Source organism: Chiloscyllium plagiosum, unplaced genomic scaffold, assembly GCF_037043375.1.
Source record: "Chiloscyllium plagiosum isolate Xiang-an unplaced genomic scaffold, Cpla_swu_hap1 HiC_scaffold_48, whole genome shotgun sequence".
Taxonomy (NCBI): Eukaryota; Metazoa; Chordata; class Chondrichthyes; order Orectolobiformes; family Hemiscylliidae; genus Chiloscyllium; species Chiloscyllium plagiosum.
Genome location: NW_028270186.1, coordinates 19,394,328 through 19,416,408, shown reverse-complemented (window position 1 = coordinate 19,416,408; position 22,081 = coordinate 19,394,328).

The following is a 22,081-nucleotide window of genomic DNA, read 5'->3' as shown; positions in this document are numbered from 1 at the left end:
CAGCAGCAGATGTTGGTGGTTGTTTGCGGAATGGAACCTTCAACAATTGATCGGCAGAATCGATTTGCCACCTGCATTTTGCAGCTATGGCAGTGTTTGGTGGGAGATAAAAGTTACTACACGCTGACTAATGGCAATGTATGAGTGAATTATATCTCAGAGACGGAGGTCCAAAAAGCAGAATCTAGGCAGTTAGAATATCACTCTCCCAGCGCTCCCAACCTAATAGTCAGTCAGATGACCACCATAGCGCACGTTCTTACCAAGCGGCAAGTCTCGAGGTGTTAGATCTGTGTATCTGCCATGCCACATCATTACCACTCCAAGTTCACCATTATTGCTCAGTAGGCCCCTACGCATACTGTCATGCCATTTGTGTCCTCTGACAGCAGACTCCAACATTTAACCTACCATAAGGGCCAGTCACTTTGGACATTGTAACTCTTCCCATCTAAACACACGAATTCTCTTCCCATTGGCCAGTTACTATGTGCGTAAGCACACTGTTCACTATCAACAACAGCACATCGATTCCATTGATCAGCTCAGTATAGTTCATCTCACACCCCTCCAATCCTCAGTAATATTCTCATCCCTTCGGACTTTCTTAAAGGCATGCATCACTTTAAGCGAAGATCGCTCTACTTCTGCCACTTCACAGGCCAGTCCCCATATTTATCATCATTATCGTTCACATTGTGCTACAACTCCATCCAATTTACACTTCTCCACTTACAGCATAATTTCCTGCAATCTAGGCATCATTTGCCAGTCTCCAAGTCCCAATCAATCTCTTGCCACCAAAGAAAACCTTTATTCCCATTCTATTGGCCAACCCCCATCTCTCTCATCCCAGAATCACGGCAGTGCCCTTCAGCCCAGCACATTCTCAACCACCCTTTGAAGAGTATCCTATTCAAATCCATTCCTCTAAATTTACCATTGACTAATGCACCAGGCCAACACATCCTTTGGCATTATGGGCAATTTAGCATGAGCAATTCGCCTAACCTGCACATCTTTGGATTGTGAGGGGAATCGGGAGCACCCAGAGGAAAGCCACGCACACATGGACATGATGTGCGAACTCCGCATAGACAGTCGCCCTAGGCTACAATCAAACCCAGGTCCATGGCGCTGAGAGGCAGCAGTGCAACCACTGAGCCATCCTGACAACCCAAACTATGCCATCTCATGTCCATTGCGAGTATAATGATTACCATGAAACCATTGTCGAGTGACAGAAAAGTCAATTTCATTGAAGAAAGAATTTGGATCATCACGGTCTATTCCACCCCAACGTTTCACACATCTCAACGGATAGAGTTATTATCAACCATTAATGTCTACGCCCTCTACACTGTCACCAGCATATCTTTGGCTGCCATATTGCCATTATATCTTGGCAATCTCTCTCATTATTTCTCCAAACAACTTGAACAGTGTCCATGTCAATCATCATTCAGACACAACACGACTTAGTTGCTCTCATCGTACTCGACAGTATCCATGTCTAACGCTAATATTTTCATCTTAATTGTAAGTCTTCATGTCCAATATCACTCTCCCCCACTACAGAACGAACACTGCAACCCATTGGCTCATCTCCACTTTCATCATCATGCTACTTCTGAAATTCTAGCATGCCTATATCCACTGGTGCTCACACTCCATTGAGAAGTGTCTCTGTCCATCGTCACTCTCAATCCGTGGTAGAATAACTACACAGAGGCTGGTATCCCGTCAAAGTCACATTTTATGACACATGGAGAGGACTTGACATTAAGCCACCTCATTCAGAACCAGCTCTCAGTCTGAACTTGTTGTCTGACACGTCAACGGACCATACCAGACCTTATCAAATTAACTGGAGACATCTTGATCTTATGGTAAAGGCAAATGTAAAGCGTTGCTCTCGAAATACAATTCAACCGTCCAAACTACTCAGCATTAGTCAAAGCACAATGTATTCAATAACACAGTTAAAATACACCAAAAGGAAGAACTTAAAATAAATTAACTCTGTTGGAAATAATGCCGACAATATCTCGTACTAATTATCTCTTCCTTTCGAGAAGCATCCCATAAACAGATCCATTCTCAAAACTGGATTTGTTCCACAGGTCAGTCCAGCAAACCAGAAGGAAAAACATCAAAGAGAAAAGTAGCCAGGAGACATAGACTACAGTTTCCAAACCTGTTGAAATGCCAACAGCAATCGCTGCTGAACCTCAAAACTGAAATACTAAACTCTAGATATGCTCGTCTGTGATAGCTGACCACACCCTTCCAGGCTGTTTCCATTGTTACAACTGCAGAAAAACCCTCAAATCCTCCGAAGCTGTTAACTTGCTCATCCTTCATTGATAAACTTGTCCCCTCCGCCTGTCAACCTCTATTCAACAAGAAGAACAACATAAAGGCACAGTATCATCACATTTCCCCAATTAAAACAATGAGCCAACAAGACTCGCAGACTACTTCAGTTTTAAAAGGTTTGTGCTACACTCTTAGCTCACAACAACATATATACACTAGATTGAATTTAACCATGCAAACGTCCACTCCAGCTGTCCCCTCGAGTCCGTTTATTCCTGCCACTAAACCCTTCTTCATCAAAGTTGTAACAACATATAGGCAATTCGTCCTCCAGTCTTGTCACATGCATAATTTTCAAATCGAATGGTTGCATGAATAAGCTCCATTAAAGCAGTCTGGAATTTCTGTCCTTAATTTTCTCCAAATACGTTACGTGATGATGATCAGTGCACAAAGAAGTCGCAGACCCATTACTGGCAATTTCATGAATTCCTCTTCAATCATAATATTTCCGTTAATGATTATTCAATTTGCTGTAAAAATACTCAATATATAGAACATAGAACATAGAACATAGAACAATACAGCACAGAACAGGCCCTTCGGCCCACGATGTTGTGCCGAACTTCTAACCTAGATTAAGTACCCATCCATGTACCTATCCAAATGCCGCTTAAAGGTCGCCAATGATTCCGACTCTACCACTCCCACGGGCAGCGCATTCCATGGCCCCACCACTCTCTGGGTAAAGAACCCACCCCTGACATCTCCCCTATACCTTCCACCCTTCACCTTAAATTTATGTCCCCTTGTAACACTCTGTTGTACCCGGAGAAAAAGTTTCTGACTGTCTACTCTTTCTATTCCTCTGATCATCTTATAAACCTCTATCAAGTCACCCCTCATCCTTTGCCGTTCCAACGAGAAAAGGCCGAGAACTCTCAACCTATCCTCGTCCGACTTCCTCTCCATTCCAGGAAACATCCTGGTAAATCTTCTCTGCACCCTCTCCAAAGCTTCCACATCTTTCCTAAAGTGAGGCGACCAGAACTGCACACAGTACTCCAACTGTGGCCTAACCAAAGTCCTGAACAGCTGCAACATCACTTCACGACTCTTGAATTCAATCCCGCTGCTAATGAACGATAATACTCCATAGGCCTTCTTACAAACTCTATCCACCTGAGTGGCAACCTTCAAAGATCTATGTACATAGACCCCAAGATCCCTCTGTTCCTCCACCTGACTAATAACCCTACCATTAACCCTGTATTCCGCATTCTTATTTGTTCTTCCAAAATGGACAACTTCACACTTGGTAGGGTTGAACTCCATCTGCCACTCCTCAGCCCAGCTCTGCATCATATCTAAGTCCCTCTGCAGCCGACAACAGCCCTCCTCACTGTCCACAACTCCACCTATCTTCGTATCATCTGCAAATTTACTGACCTACCCTTCGACTCCCTCATCTAAGTCATTAATAAAAATTACAAACAGCAGAGGACCCAGCATTGATCCCTGCGGAACTCCACTTGTAACTGGACTCCAGGCTGAATATTGACCATCTACCACTACTCTCGGACATCGATCGGTTAGCCAGTTTTCTATCCAACTGGTCAAATTACCCTCTATCCCATGCCTACTGACTTTCCGCATAAGCCTACCATGGGGAACCTTATCAAATGCCTTACTAAAATCCATGTACACTACATCCACTGCTCTACCCTCATCCACATGCTTGGTCACCTCCTCGAAGAATTCAATAAGACTTGTAAGGCAAGACCTACCCTTCACAAATCCGTGCTGGCTGTCCCTAATCAAGCAGTGTCTTTCCAGATACTCATAAATCCTATCCCTCAGTACCCTTTCCATTACTTTGCCTACCACAGAAGTAAGACTAACAGGCCTGTAATTCCCTGGGTTATCCCTATTCCCTTTTTTGAACAGGGGCACAACATTCGCTACTCTCCAGTCCCCTGGTACCACCCCCGTTGCCAGTGAAGACGAGAAGATCATTGCCAACGATACTGCAATTTCCTCTCTTGCTTCCCACATAATCCTAGGATATATCCCGTCAGGCCCGGGGGACTTGTCTATCCTCAAGTTGTTCAAAATGTCCAACACATTTTCCTTCCTAACAGGTATCTCTTCTAGCTTACCAGTCCATTTCACACTCTCCTCTTCTACAATACGGTCCCTCTCGTTCGTAAATACTGAAGCGAAGTACTTGTTCAAGACCTCTCGTATCTCTTCCTACTCAATACACAGTCTCCCACTACTGTCCTTGATCGGACCTACCCTCGTTCTCGTCATTCTCAGGTTTCTCACATACGCATAAAATGCCTTGGGGTTATCCTTGATCCTATCCGCCAACGATTTTTCATGCCCTCTCTTAGCTCTCCTAATCCCTTTCTTCAGGTCCCTTCTGGCTATCCTGTATCCCTCCACTGCTCTGTCTGAATCCTGTTTCCTCAACCTTATGTAAGCCTCCTTCTTCCTCTTTACCAGACATTCAACCTCTCTCGTCAACCAAGGCTCCCTCACACGACCATTTCTTTCCTGCCTGATAGGTACATACATATCATGGACACGTCGTATCTGCTCTTTGAAAAAATTCCACCTTTCCACCACATCCTTCCCTGACAGCCTATGCTCCCAACGTATGTTCCTCAAATCCTGCCTTACAGCATCGTAATTGCCCTTCCCCCAATTATAAAATCTACCTTGTTGTGCGCACCTATCTCTCTCCATAACCAAGGTGAAAGTCACAGAATTGTGGTCACCATCACCAAAATGTTCACCCACTAACAAGCCCACCACTTGTCCCGGTTCATTACCGAGTACCAAATCCAAAATGGCCTCCCCTCTGGTTGGACAATCTACATACTGCGTTAGAAAAGCTTCCTGGACACACTGCACAAACACCGCCCCATCCAATCTACTTGATCTAAATTTTTATCTTTTTGTCATCTGTATGCGAGAGTGCGACGACACCCACATCACTCACATCGTCAGTCATCTTGAATGGTTTTGCGTCAGGAGGTGAGCCTCACACTGCGGCAGTGGGTCGTACAGCTTTCCGGCTGATGGTGTTCCATCTAATGGAATTTTCTGCACCGCTTCAAAACGTCAGTCAATAGAGTAAAGACAGTGCTAAATTTCCGGATAAAGTTCCGATTAAAAAAAAAACACTCAATTCCAGGAATCGTAGTGCGATGGCATAGGGAGCCCTCCAATGATCTTTGTTTTCACATCCCATGCGACCATCTGTTCATGACTAATCGCATGGTCCTGGAAGAAGACATGGTCTTTTTTCTTTCAAATTCACTCTTCGACTGGTTTATCACGAAGCCTGTTTCTCCAAGTCGATTCAACAATTCTGATAGATGCAGCAAATGTTCCTTCTGGGTGTAACTATATTTCACAAAGTCATCGATGTACACGACACAGTTGGATAATTGACAAATGATTTAAGTGTTTAGTCTTTGAAATGCTGCTGGCACTTTTTTTTTCATAACAAACGACATGAATTTAAATAAGTACAGACCCCATTAGGTGTCACGAAAACAGAAACTGTCAATGCTGTTTTAGATAAAGATACCTGCCAGTATCCTGAGTTATTCCAACTTAGAAAAATAAGTTGCTTGTTTCACCTTCTCAATACAGTCTTCCAAACGTGGAATATGAATCAGAATTTGCAACTGCAATAGTTCTCAATTAATTGTTGATTACAACTTCGGTGAGCTCCAGTCGCTGACCTGGACATCTTTAAAGGGATAGATCGATAATGGTGTTACTTAATTGGAACTATATTTCCTATCTCTGTATTATATAGAATTAGGTTAGTATTTATCTCCGCAGGTGATTGCAAGACTGCTTTCAGATAATTTCGCCGTTTCTCTGCAAGGTAACTCAATATTGCATGTCCATTTTTGTGTATTTCCTTATTATCTAACTTAACTTGAGGCATGTCCAATTCTGAATTCTCGGAATCGTAGTTCTTCGCCATGCCTTTTAACATATTATCATTTTGCTTTCCTTCCCCATTAAACTGACTTCTGAGTATAGTTAGATGACACAGTCTGATATTTCTTTGAATCGTGCGTTATTTTCGAACAATTCTCCTCACTAATCTCCTTTCGGTTTGATAAGCCCGACACAACCCTGCTTTAAATAATTCACCTGTCACTGGCAATAATACTATCAATTTCTCTCTACTAGCAAAATTGTGTTTTTTGTTTGTCTACTTCCTGTTTAAGTACATGCTTTGCTACTATTGATATGTTGCCTTGAAGATTCGCCTGGTTTCCTTCATCTTTCCCGAAACCTTGTCACATGGTCCAAATATGCATTTGCCGAACTCTGACCGATGAATTCCTCATGAATCCATTTCGGCGGTCATCTCACCTCCTGCCGAGAAACTAAATACAATAAACTAAGTTTGGTATATTCAGCTGGATCTATCACTAATTTTTTAAAAAAGGACAAATGTACTTCCTTTATCCCAATCTCCTGGATCGTCTTGACTATTAACCCTCAGCTGGGCGTTTGAAGTCTGATTCCGCTGTTCTAATGTTACTGCAATTTTGCGTAGTATGCAGTTAATTTGACTTGTCTCGCTCCAAATCAATCCATAATTTCTTCTTTCTTTTCTTGTTTTTAATCAAGTGCTAGTCAGTAGTGAGTTTGGTTATTATTTCACTTCGTTTGGTTTCGCTATTGGTTCATATTGTAGTTGGACAAAGTTAAGGTTAAGAGTCAAATGGCAAGAGATCTCAGACCAATGTATGCTCCTTTTGCTCAAAGTGGGAGCTCAGGAACGCAGCTAAAGTCCCTGACTCCTTCATGTGCAGTAAATGCGTACAGCTGCAGCTCTTGTCAGATCGCATGACGGCTGTGGAGCTGCAGATGAACTCACTTTGGAGCATCAGTGATGCTGAGAAGGTCGTAGATAGAATGCTTAGCGATTTGGTCATAGCACGGATTATATTTGCTGAGGGAGAAAGGGAATGGGTGATTGTCAGGCAGAGAAACAGCAGGATGGTAGTGCAGGAGACCCATGCGGTTCTCTCCGTCTGAAACAGGTACACTGTATACTCATTTTGTATACTGTTCGGGAAATGGCTCAACAGGGGAAGACAGCAGTCGCCTGGTTCACAGCAAAGTGGCTGGCTCTGCTTTACAGAGGGGCGGGAAAATTGTTTGGAATGGTTACAGTCAGAGATGATCCAATTGTAAGGCAAGTACGTAGGCAGTTCTGCAGTTGCCGAACCCGATGTTGCCTCCGACATTCACGGGTCAGGAATGTCTCATATCGGCTGCAGGACATTCTGGAGTGGCAGGGTGAACAGCCATGCTGCTGTGGTGCATAAATTCGCCAGTGGTATAGGCAATAAACAGGATGAGGTCCGACAAGCAGAATTTAAGGAATTAGTAGCCAAGTTGAGGTGTTAAGAAAGATGGAGGTAAAGGCGGGACCAGATTGAGGTCTACAAAATCATGAGAGGTGTAGACAGGGTGGAGAGCGAGAAGTCTTTTCCCAATGTGGTTCCGCAATTGCTAGTGGTCACCAGTTCAAGGTGAGGGGGTCCTTTAATGGAGATATGCATGGTAAGTTCTTTATGCAGAGAGTGGTGGGTGCTGAAAAGCATTCCCAGCAGAGTTGTTCGAGGTGGGCACAATAATGTCATTTAAGATGTGTCGAGACAGACACATTAATGGGCAGGGAGCAGATGGATACAGATCCTCAGAAAATAGGTGATTAGTTCAGACAGATGAACTGGATTCTCTGAGGCCTGGAGGGCCACGTGGCCCGTTACTGTGCTGTAATTTTCTTTGTTCTTTGTTCTCTTCAGAACTCAAACCTTTCATACCTGGAAACATCCCAGTAAATCTCTTCAGTGCCCTCTCCATCTTTATAGTATCCTTCCTCTAGCAGGGCCACTAGAACTGGGCACAGTTCTCTTGACGAGCTCTCATCAATGTCCTGGCGAAGCCCTGCATGACGTCCTAACTCCAGCACTGACCTGACTAAGCAAAGGAGATGTTAATGAGCTCAAGGTCCCTGCTACCTTGTGGCGGGACTCGAAGTGAGAGTTGCCTTGTTGGACAAGTACTCACCGACAATGAGGATGACCTCACAGAAAGTCATCGTATCCAGAAGATATCATCATTCCAACAGTGGTCGTCAATGATCGCCACCACATCCAGTTCAAATTTCTGCAAAGCACAGAAAGAGAGAAGGGGTTCACAAATTCCTGCTGATTGTGATTTCAATCCCAGATAACAGTGGCTCAAGGAGTTCACAAGAACAACAGCGGCCACTCCGTTGTGTTTCGATCGTAAAAGGAAGGGAAGTGCAACAGGATTGGTTGTCCCTCTTACCCCACTTGCTGAAAGTCCGGCATGCAGGATTCGAGTACAGGAGCAGGGAAGTACACGGCGAGACCACACACTGGGGTATTGCGTGTGTTTGCATTTTGGGGTCCCCTTATCTGAGGAAGGATGTTCTGGCGATGGAGGGCGGGCAGTGGAGGCTTTCACAGAGAGATTCCTGAGCTGATGGATGGAGAGAAACTGAATCTGATTCGGATTATATTTGGAATCCGAATTTAAATATGAATTTAGAAGAATGAGAGCAGTGTGGTCTCATTGAAAACGATCAAATTGAAACAAGGAGCAGACAAGTTGAAGAATGTTAGCAAGCACTTTTGGGGTGGTGCGGGGGAGTCCAGTACCATAGGGTCACAACACAAGAATACGACGAGGGACTTAGCTGGGGAGGAATATTTTCATCCAGAGAATAGTCGGATTTCTCTACCACAGTAAACAGTTGGGGGCAAAATATTGATTGTTTCCATGAAAGAGTTAAATATAATTCGTGAAGCGAAAGGGAGACAATGGTGAAGGGGGCAGATTTGAGTAGTTAGTCCATGATCGTATTGAATTGCAAAGCAATTGAGGGTAGCACTGTGCTCAAGGTTTGGCCTTGCTCCCACGCAGTGAGAATCTAAAATTTGAATGTAGGTTGTTGTCAGAAGCTACAAGTGTATGAAGACTTTTATTTAACACAAAATGGTTTTCCAATTAAAATAAAATAACAAATGCCTCTGGAATTGTTGAACTGATGCCTTTCTGAGTTGGTTCTATTTAGAGATAAGGCAAACAATGAACACTTTGAGACATTAATTGACCATTTGAACGAACCTTGAACTGAGACCACGACATGACGATTTACGTAATTAAGATCCCTTTCGAAGGGAATATCGTTGGATTAGCCTGTTGTCAATCATGTCCCATATTACAGTTGATTGGACTTTTCTTGTAATTAAGATTTCTTTCCCAAGGAATATCATTGCATTAACCTGCTGTAATTCGTCACGTTATTACATTTGATTGGACTTTTCTTGTAATTAAGCTTGTGCTCCCCCTTAAAAATATATAAATTATGTGAAATTTCGAATGTTATTGTGCCATTTCTTCACAGAACACAGAAACCTCTAACCTGTGTTGCTGGACAAATCTGCGCCAGGCTGCCTTAATTTATTAAACTGGTAAGCTTGCTTTAAACAGATATTACTCCTAATGATTCTTTTGACCAATCTCGAAAAAAGTGGCCCTCTGGAAGGGTTCATACCTTCAGCAGCCAGGGGACCTGGGTTCGATTCTGACTTCTGCCTTTTTCACAAAAATCTTTTTTTAGGATTAGATTTGTGGATATCCGAAGTCTGTTACAGGAGGCCCCTGTCCAGGAATATCGAACACATATGAAGACAATTGGAATTTCTGAATCTTATCAGAATTTTTGTAATATTGTTGTTTAAAGAAACGTGATTGCCAGATTTGTATTCAGAAACAAATATATTAAAGTCATTGACCGTATAAGTAACTGAGTACAACATTTTGTATAAGATATGTTATGTCTAGTAGAGGCACTGCAGGGAAGCTCTTCCTGAACGTTCTGGTTCTCAGAAAATACTGACAAGGATGGTGACAGGATTGGAGGGTCTGAGCTACAGGAAGGTGCTGAACAGGCTGGGGTTGTTTTCCGTGTAACGTCGGAGGTTGGCAGGTGACATTTTGGAGTTTTGTAAAATAATGAGGACACGGATAGGGTAAATGGACAAGGTTCTTTGCCTGGGGTGGGCGAGTTCGGAATGACAGAGCGTACAATTAGGGTGAGGCGGAAAGATTTAATAGTGACCTAAGGGGCAACATATTCATGCAGAGAGTGGTAAGTGGATGCAATTAGCTGCCACAGGAAGTGATGGAGGCAAGGATAATTACAGCATTTAAACGCCATCTGGATGGGTAAATGCATAGGAAGGGTTTGGAAGGATATGGGCCAACTGTTGGCAAATGGGACATTGTTGAGTTTGGATATCCGGTCAGCATGGAGGAGTTCGAATGTCGGGTCTGTTTCCATGCTGTACATCTCCATAATTCCACCGCTATAACAGAAAAATCTCTGTGTGCAAGAATTAGAATTATCTGAAGAATTGATAATATTCTCAATTGTTATTAACTTCCAAGCACGAGCTGCTCAGTTGAACCACAGATTCAAACCAGGCCGGATCAATAATGCGAGGACTCGGTTCCTAAATTTGTCAGGACTCGAGAATCTAAACCCGATCATTGCAGATCAGGAGGGATTTCACAGCCTTTGTTCAATCAGCAAGTACAACTCACTGGAAGTGGCTGATCTGCACCGTTTTGTTGTAATTTAGTTAATACAACTAGAGAATAAGATGTAAGGACAATAAACATTTCTTCAACTGGCACATATGCGCATTGGTGAAGAACTGCAATGCAAAAACAAACACTAATTAATAGAAATTCAATAAAGGGAGTAACACAACACTGTTAGAGTTTATTTATGTCATAAGTCCTCTGAAATAGCAACGCAAATATGCCTTAAATAAAACTTACCAGTGGACATCACCCTCAACCGACCACATGGAGATTTTGATAGCGCAGGAGACGTCCGTTACTACAGTTGCATAGTTTGTGTTACATGAGCAAACTGTGCCAGTTAAAAAAAGTTTGTTGTACCCGTACAATGTACAACCTAACCAAAACAACGAAAGCTTTGTTTTTAACTCCTATTTTGGATAGATATGAGAAAAACTATTTGAATTTAGATTCGTAATCGTTCTCTGCTTAATCTGTTTGTATGTGATATGTCAAGCGAAAATTTCTGGTTTGGGAAAAGGGAAATCCATTTAGTTGCAAATAGTTAGCATTATGTGCAGTCTTGACGATTCAAAGTATCGAGCGTTAAGCTCGTAAAGCGAAAGTGTTGTGAGAAAGTAGCCCGAGACTACATGCACACAACAGAGAATGGCAAGGTTTCTCCCACAGTGGGCAGTACCTGGGCAAAGTACAGCCGGTGTCACCAGAAATTTATTTTAATTCATTTCTCGTTTGAGACAACACTCGGAAAGGAATGTCTGGAAAATTTTCGAAAAATCTGTCCAGTGTGCACTTGAAGTTCATGAAATGTAAAGACTGTTGAACGGGGAGTAACGTGAGGACCTCAGGTGAGCTCATATTTTCCCAATTAGTGAATGCTCGTGGGCAGCAATTTCAATTCTCTAGGAAGAAGATAGAACATAGAAAAAGAACATAGAACATTACAGCGCAATACAGGCCATTTGACCCTCGATGTTGCGCCAGCCTGTGAAAACAATCTGAAGCTCACTGAACCAACACTCTTCCATTCTCACCCATATAGCTATCCAATAGCCATTTAAATGCCCCTAAATTTGGCGAGTCTACTAATTGTTGCATGCAGTGCGTTTCTTGCTCCTCCGACTATCTGAGTAGAGAAACGATCTGTGACATCCGTCCAATATTTATCAGCCTTCAATTTAAAGCAATATCCCCTCTTTCTAGCCATCACTATCACAGTAAATGGGTCTGACTGTCCACCCTGTCCAATCGTCTGATTCTCTTATATGTATCACAAATGCCACCTTTCAACCTTCTTCTCTCTAACAAAAACAGCCTCAAGTCCGTCAATCTTTCCTCGTAAGACCTTTCATCCAAGACAGGTAACATCACAGTAAATCTCCTTTGAACGCTTTCCATACCTTTCATGTTCTTCCTCTCTTGCGGTGACCAGAACTGTACACAATACTCGAAATGCGGTCACACCAGACTTTCGTACAGCTGCAGCATCACTTCTTGTTTCTGAATTCAATCCCTCTGCCAATAACAGCAACACATTGTATGCCTTCTGAACAACCCTATCAACCTGGGTGGCAACTTTCAAGGATCTATGTACACGGACATCGATATCTCTCTGCTCATCTGCATTACCAATAATCTTACCATTAGACCAGTGCACTGAATTCCTGTTACTAATTCCAAAGTGAATCATGTCACAGTTTTCTGTATTAAATTCAATTTGAAACTTCACAGCCCAATTCTGCAGCTTATCTATGCCCATCCATAAACTACAACATCCTTCGTCACTATCCATAACTCTACTGACCGCAGTAGACCGCCCAAGGTGAGCGTTGGGCGTGCTGGAACCAGGGTGATAGTGACTAGATTAATTTAGGATATTTGGTTGGCATGGATAAGTTGGATTGAAGGCTTGTTTCCATGCTGCATGTCAATGTGATATTATCGATTATAATAAAGAAAATCTCGATGGTTCAGAGTTAGAATTATCTGAAGAAATGAAAATTTTCTCCACCATTATTACATTTCAAATGGTGTTTAAAGTGATCCAGTCTTAAATTTTTCAAAAATTTCTTGAGGCTACAGATCAATTTTTGCATCAATTGACTCAGCGCTCAAATAGACTCATAGAGTTGTGCAGCATGAAAACAGACTCCTTGGAAAATTTTGGGCGAGCCGATATGATGTACTTAATTAATCTAGCCCGATTAACCAGTATTTGGCTCAAATCCCTCCAAACATTTCGTACTCGTGTACCCATCCAGATGGCTTTTAAATGTGATAATTGTATCAGCCTCCAACACTTGGTCACGCAGCTCATTCCATTAACGCACCTCCTTATAATTTATAGTTCTGGACTCCCCCAAGACTGTGAAAAGGCCTCAGCTATTCCACCAATTCATGCCTCTCATGATTTTATCAACGCTACAGGGGAAAGAGTCCAAGCCGATTCAGCCACTCCAAATACCTCAAACTCTCCAAACCTGGCGACATCCTTCTAAATATTTTCTGATCCCTTTCAAGTTTCACAACATGCTTTCTGGAGCAGGTGTATTGAAAAGTTCTTTATGCATAAACCAAATACCATGGGAAACTACTTTTTACCTGTCCTAACTGAACCAATTCAAATGAAACACAACGAGACACTCTGGGTTCAAACTGAATAATACGTGTCAGCTCTCTTCCAAACAAGGAGACAATGAAGAGTTTCCAATTGGTTGAACGATTTGCTCTATAACAATCATTTCTACTGTTCGAGATTGGACACTTTAGAGTATGAGCTGCAGGCAAGAGGACGAGACAGTCAGGAGTCGAGGGGCTGAAATTTTGGGATTTGTTCGTGCTGATCGGGAGGAACAATTCAACATTTTTTTGGGAAATCGGAAAGTGGAGGAGAACGAGATCCTGTAAGTCATCTGTTACAACCATTTGTACTGCTGGATCCACGGTCTGTCACTGGGTGTTTCTTCACACAAAGAAACAGGATACAGCAGTATGCTCCCAAGTACATCGTCCAACTATATTCCTACAATATTTACAACGTTCTGGTAAACCATGGCGGAGACGTTGAAAATACCCGAAATGCGTTGCAGAAGCTTGGTGAGGTGGCCTTCGATGGATTCTCTGAAAGAAATTTGTGTTTAGAAATGGAGATTTTGCCCAGTACGATCTGCAACCCTCCAAATGGAACATTTCAAGAAAGATTTTTCTGCCCTGATTGCAATTTACATATTCCCGCACCTCACCATCAAAACGTTTGCATCTACACTCACACAATTCTTCGCTCCAGACGTTGGGGACATCCAGATATTCCTCCGTGAATCCAACAGCAAGAATTATGCTCGAGTTGAGGTTTTCCAAGCTTTATTTCTGCTTTCTCCTCTGCAAGGCACGTCGGCCTCTCGACTACTTCATTGATTAATTTCTTCATCAAACAACCTTTTGTTCAACTGACTGTCTGAAAGAGAAGGTTGGAGCACACTTTGGAAATATGCAATCTGAAACTGTAAAAATGAACCTCCTGAAATCATTTCAGTGTCTGTTTGTGTCTCTGAATAAAGCACTGCGTCATACCACAGTGGCATTAATGATTGGATTGTATTTCACGAGCTGCGCCTGACCCCGTTTGACTGTGTGATCCTATCGTTGACCACTAATCTCTGTGCAACAGTAAAACAGCTTGAATCAGAAGGATGCATCATTGTTCGCGAAGGTCTACAACGTTGAGGATGTGTACTGCACAAATGCCAGGCATTATGTTCTTGCTCTATAATAAAAGGAAACAGCTGCTCAATTCAACGACAGAAACAGATTAGAACCGATCTATATCAATAATGTGAGTATTCAATTCATAATTTTGTCAGCCCTGGAAAATCCAAAATCGACCTTTGTTGATCACGGTGAATTATTTCACAGCCTGTTTTCAATCGGCAAGTAGAGATCACTACAAGTGGCTGGTCAGTACGGTTTTGTTTTTCCTTCGTGAATAAGACTTGATAGTGGGATGTAAATGCAACAAACTTTTCATTAACCAGCATTTATATGCATTGATGAAGAGGTCCACATAATGTAAAAACACATAGTAAACAATAGAAATGTAAAATAGGGAGTGGACTCATCACTGTTATAGTTTACTTACGTCATAATTCCCCTGAAATAATCATGCAACTTTGCCTTGAATAAAATTTCCTGTTGGAAAGCACCCTCAACTGAATGCATGGAGATTGTGATTACACAAGAAACATCCGTTTAGATTACTTTACAGTGTGGAAACAGGCCCTTCGGCCCAACAAGTCCACACCGACCCGCCGAAACGCAAACCACCCATACCCCTACATTTACCTCTTACCTAAGACAACGGACAATTTAGCATGGCCAATCCACCTGACCTGCACAGGACTGTGGGAGGAAACCGGAGCACCCGGAGGAAAACCAAGCAGACACGGAGAGAATGTGCGAACTCCACACAGTCAGTCGCCTGAGGCGAGAATTGAACTCGGGTCTCTGGCGCTGTGAGGCAGCAGTACTAACCACTCTGCCACCGTGCCGCAGTTATGTCAGGTGATTAATTGTTTCCAGATTAGCAAAAGGTGCCACTTAAAAAAAAGTTTGCTGTACCTGTATAATGTACAAGTAACAAAAAAAACCTGAAGCGTTTTTCTCAGTTGCCAATTTGCTGAGAAAAAAGCAAAACAATTTGAATTTAGATTCGTAATCATTACATGCTTAATATAATTAGCTGTGTCTTGTCAATAGAACATTCTTAGTTTGGGAAAAAAAGGAATTCGTTTCGTTGCAAACAGTTAACATTATTCACAGTCTTGCACCTTAGCACTTAAAGCGAAATTTACGTGAGGCATTTGCCAGACAATACAGCCACAGTGAAGGGAATGTCAAGGCTTCTCCCATGGTGGCAGGAACTGGGCGAAGTGCAGCCACTGCCACCAGAAATTTATTTTATTATTTAATTCATGTTTGAGACGCCTCTCAACGTTTCGAAGGAATGTTTGGAAAATGTTCCAAAAATCTGTCCAGTGTGCACCTGCAGTTACTGTAACATGAAGCCCGTTGAACAGGGAGTTACGTCAGAATCTCCTGTGAGTGCAGCTTTTACCAAACAGCGAACGTTCGTGAGCAGAAATTTCGATTCTCGGGGAAGAAGACAGAACACGGAACATAGGATATAAAACATTGCAGCAGAGTACAGGCTCTTTGGCCCTCGGTGTCACACCGAACTGTGAAAACCATCAGAAGTCCAATTAACCCACAGTAATCCTTTCTCATCCATGTGCCTATGAGACAATTTAAATGCCCTGAAAGTTGGCGAGTCGACCACTATTACAATCAGTGCGTTTCATGCCTTTACTACAATCTGAGTAATGAAGCTACCTCTGACATCTGTTCAAAGTTATCATCCCTCAATTTAAAGCTATGTCCCCTCGTGTTAGCCATCACCATCCGAGGAAAAAGGATCTCATTGTCAAACCTCCGATCATCTTATATGTCTCAATTAAGTTACCTCTCAACCTTCTTCTCACGAAAGAAAACAGTTTCATATCCGTCAGCCTTTCCTCGTAAGATCTTCCCTCCAAACCAGTCAACATCCTAGTAAATCTCCTCTGCATCCTTTCCAAAGCTTCCATACTTTTCCTATAATGCGGCGAACAGAACTGTACACAATACTCCAAGTGCAGACGCACCAGAGCTTTGTATAGCTGCAGCATGACCTCATGTTTCCAAGAATCAAACCCTCTACCAATACAATCTTACACAACGTAAGAGTTCTTGAGAACCCTATCAACCTGTGTGACAACTTACAAGGATCTATATACATAGACACCGAGATGTCTCTGTTCATCTCCACTACCAAGGATCTTAACATTAGTCCAGTACATTACACTCCTGTTACTCCTTCCAAAGTGAATCGCCTCACACTTTTTCGCAATAAACTCAAGTTGCCATTTCCCAGCCCAGTCTTGCAGCTTATATGTGTCCACCTGTAATTGACAACATCTTTAGTCACTATCCACAACTCTGCCGACCTTAGTGTCATACACAAATTTACTAATCCATTCTTCTATACCCTCATCCAAATGATTTACAAAAGCAACAGTGGACCCAAAACAATTCATTGCGGTAAACCAAGAGTAACTGAACACCAGTATAAATATTTCCCATCGATCATCGCCCTCTGTGTTCTTTCAGTTAGCCAATTTCTGATCCAAAACACTAAATTACCCTCAAATACATGCCTTAGTATTTTGTGCAATAGCCTATCATGGCGAAATTTATCGAATGCCTTATTGATATCCACATGGACCGCATCATCTATGTTACACTCATCATCCTGTTTGGTCACCTTCTGGAAGAACTCAAAAACACAATAAGGTTTGTGAGTCACGACATACCTTTCACAAGACCATGTTGCCTATCCCTAATCAACTTATTCCTTTTGTGATGATTATGAATCCTATCGCTTATTACCCTTTCCAACACTTTACAATTACCGAAGTAAGGCTCACTGCTCTATAATGACCAAGTTTGTCTCCACTCCGCTTCTTGAAAACGCCAACTTTTGCTATCGTCCAGTCTTCTGGCAGTATTGATGAATACAATGACAACATAAAAATCAAGGCTAAAGTCTCCACAATCTCCTCCTTGCCTTCCAGAGAATCATATGATCAGTCCATCTCGCCCAGGGGACTTATCTATTTTCACATTTTCCATAATTGCCAATACCTCCTCCTTGCGAATCTCAATCCCAACTAGTCTAGTGGCCTATATCTCAGTATTCTGCTCGACAACATTGTCTTTTTCTTGTTTGAGTACTGGCGAGAAGTATTCATTTAGCGCTTCACCTCTCTCCCCTGACTCCATGCACAACTTCCCACTACTATCCGTGATTGGGCCTATTTTTACTCTAGTCATTCTTTTGTTCCTGATATGCATACAGAACCCCTTAGGGCTTTCTTTAACCCTATCTGCCAACGACTTCTCGTTACTGTCCCGGCTCTGCTTTGCTCTCACTTTACGATTTTCATGCAGATAACTTGTAATTCTCAAGCGCCGAAACTGAGCAATCACATTACATCCTAATATAAGCCTTCTTCTTCCTCTTGACAGGAGCTTCATGTTCTTTAATTACCCAAGGCTCGACAGCGTTTTCCATGCCTGACAGGTGCACTCTTATGAAGGATCTGCAGAAGCGGTTTCTTGAATTACCTCCACATTTCAATTCTGCCCATTGCCCTGCAATTTCCTTCTGCATCCTGTACATCCTAAATCTTGCCTATTCGCGTCATAATTGCATTTCCCCCAGCTATGATACTTATCCTGCGTTATAAGCCTATTCCTTTCCATCACAAAAGTAAACATAATGGAATTGTGGTCACAATCACCAAATTGCTCACCTACCTCCAAATCTAACATCAGCCCGGGTTCTTTCCTCAGTACCAAATCGAATGTGTCCTCCTCCCTTGTTGGCCTGCCCACACACTGTCAGGAAAACCTCCTGCACACATTGGCAAAAACTGACCCATCCAAAGTACTTGAGCTATAGTATTCCCAGTCAATATTTGGAAAGTTAAAGTCTCCATAGCAACAATACTGTCACTCTCACTTCTATCGAGAATTATCTTTGCTATCATATCCTCTACAGCTCTGGAAGTATTCGGAGGCCTGTGGAAAACTCATAACAGTATTACCTCTCCATTCCTGTTTCTAACCTCAGCCCATACTACCTCAGTTGATGAGTCTTCAAATGTCCTTTTTGCAATCGTAATACTGTCCTTGACTAACAATGCCACACGCACCTACACCACGTTCACTTCCTCGTTTGTTATTTCTGAAACATCTAAATCTAGGAAATTGTATTATCCATTCCTGTCCCTTCACTACCGATGTCTCCGAAATGACCACAACAACGAAATCCCAGGTGCCAACCCATGTTGCAAGTTCACCCATCATATTCTGGATGCTCCTGGCATTGAAGTCGGTATACTTCAAACCAACTTCTTGCTTTCCAATGCCTTCTTGTAACCTTTGAAACTCATTTCTTAACTCTCTACTTTCAAACTCTTGCATACTCGAACTGCAATTGAGGTTCCCAGCTCCCTGCTGAATTAAATAGGACAGGAGTTTCCTCGAGGCAGCAGATTATTTACTCTCCATCACTAAACGTATTGTCAACAGTGGAGACATCTATTCCATTCATTTCTCAACTTTTATTTTCAACGGTTGTTCTAATATCAGAAACAGCCCAACTCTTCTTATTAGAAGGGAGGTTTCGTTCGGGTTGTTTTTCATTCGTTTTGGTTAGATTGTGATAGAAGGACCTGGGAGATTCAGGAGTGAAGGTGGTGCCTATGTCCCTGAGAAATCCAGACTGTTAGATACAGAAACTGCACCATGTACCTGACTTTAACTGATTTTATGATAACTGAATGTTTGATGCTGCGTATTGTTACTGATGTCAGGAACGGTGCTATTATTATTCACTGAGTTTTGTTCTGTTTCCTGCTTATCGTTTCTGTTCCTCTTTCAACTTTTTATCTGATCCTCAGCCTCTATTACAATGGCATCACAAATTGTGCTGAGGAACTCGCCTCCGCTCTCAGAATAAACGGGTCGCTGATGGATCTGTACCTGGATAATAATAAACCAGCAGGCACAGGAATGAAGCTTTCTTTTATCCAAATCTGAAAAAATGTGAATTTCAAAATACAGGCACTTGAGTAAGTGCCAGACTCTCAGAAAATGTTGATCATAACTGTTGTTCAACACGACTGGATATTAGCCATGTCAGCAATTTTTTTTCTTAAAATAAACATTGCAGTATTAGCATCAGCAATAGGTTTGTTATTACAACTGCTTGTTGTTTGTATGACTAGTAGTGTTTCTATTAAGGACTGCGCATTATTAATAGTTTCTGCAATTTTTAATGGACAATTAACACGGGTTTAATTTGATTCCTGTTACTCCTTGCTCTGATTCCACAAGGTGCTTGCGGTTTGTCTCTGAGGGTCGTGTACTGAGGTACTCACCTCCGTTCTTAGCACCAACCAATCACTGCTGAACCTGAACCTGAGTAATAATGTACTGGGGGATTCAGGAGTGAAACTACTGTCTGCAAGTCTGAGGAACTAGACTTGGAAAATACAGAAAAAGGGATCATTATTTAACTCTGTGGAGTTTTCATTTCAAAAATGCTGTCTATCTTTGTTATTATGCGTCATACAATCATCGGTTAACTCTGATTCTTTATTTTCCTGAACGCCAGTCTATACGGCATCAATATGACAGATTCTACTATTGATGATCTTGCCTCAACTTTCCGTCGAATCTGGTAACTTACGTTTCCGAACCTAAGATCATAATCTTCACAGACAAATCATCGTCATGATCTGTCAGCTGATAATGATCTGCTGGAGAGTGCAGAGAATCTGGTAAGTTTCTCGGAGTTGTACCGAATGTAATAATCAAAGTATAAGCTGAATTAAGTCAAGGTTATGGTCGCTATTTGTAGTTACTTTGAAAGTGTTGACACCTTTATGCCATTGTCCCTGCTTTTCCTCTGTTCTTGGCTCAAGTTCTTTCCTGTTTAATCTGTTTCAGGCTGCAGCAGAATCCGTTCAGTCCATCTGGAAAGATAAACTTGATGTCGCCGCTGGAAACCAAACCTGGAATGTGTATGGTCGTGTGAACATTGTTGCTTTATTGTTTGTACCTTTTGTTGAAGCAGTTGCACTCCAGATTAATGTCCTTTTGACGGTTTCCAGGAAAGAGCCAGGATAAAGCTGTGGCTGTCAGCAGTGGCATGCAGACAATTGTACTGGATAGTTCTGGGTTCGTGCTCAACATCCGCGCTTGCTGTTACTTCTTGGACGTGAACCAGTACCCCCTTCAGGTTGGAGACAGAATCTGTCGATCTGGGTGGATCACATAATCAGAAAATCCTCAGCAAACACCTGAAGTTACTCACCAAGACAGAGAGAGAGAGAGAAAGAGTAGACTGGTTAGCAAACATCCGAGACTTGTATGGACGGGATGGATTCGCTGAACAAAATGAGAAATGGGGCATGTGCCAGGCGGACACTTTACTGTTTGAAGTGAATGAACACGAGCAGTGTTGAAGGATTGTTCTACCAGTGTTTCTTACATTAACAAGGGAACTGGACTGCCATCATAGGGAAACTTAAACACCGTGTGTTTAGTGGAGACTGAATTCTTCAATCATTTCGACCTGATGATACAAACTATGCTTGATTGTGGAGAGACATGATCACCCTGTGAAATCTCCTGAAAAAACAGGGGACAATGACTGGATCTCATGTTTGATGCACTCGCATTGTGTTGTACAGTGACATTCACCGAGAATTTTGTTTCTGAAATACATGTAATTGGTGAACTAATCAATTCTCTCTGACAGTTTGAGCCGCCATCCCTTCTCACTCATGTCACTTTTCTGTCTTAGTATGTTGTTATGGATAGTGGCATCCAGCAACTTTAAATTAAGTCATTGATGAACTCAACATTAAATTTATTATAATTATCTTCAAGAGTTAAATATTGCCAGGTGATGACATGATGTCTTACAATCTGTTTAAAACATTTTGAAGAAGTAACAAAGAAGATTGATGAGGGCAGAGCGGTGGAAGTGATCTATATGAAATTCAGTAAAGCGTTTGACAAGGTTGTCCATGGGTTAGCAAGGCTTGATCTCTTGGAATACAAGGAGAAGTAGCCATTTCGGGTCATGGTGGTAGGTTGTTTTTCAGACTGGAGGCCTTTGACCAGTGGAGTGCCACTAGGATTGGTGTTGGGTCCACTACTTTACGTCATTTATATGGATTATTTGGATGTGAGAATAAGCAGTCGAGTTAGTAAGTTGCAGATGACACCAAAATTGGAGATGTAGTGGAAAGTGAAGAATGCTACCCGAGATTTGCAACAGAACTTTGATCAGATGCACCAATGGGCTAACAGTTGAAGGGTGGTGTTTAGTTTAGATAAATGCAAAATGCTGCATTTTGGGAATGCAAATCTTTGCAGAAATTATACACTTAATGGTAAGGTC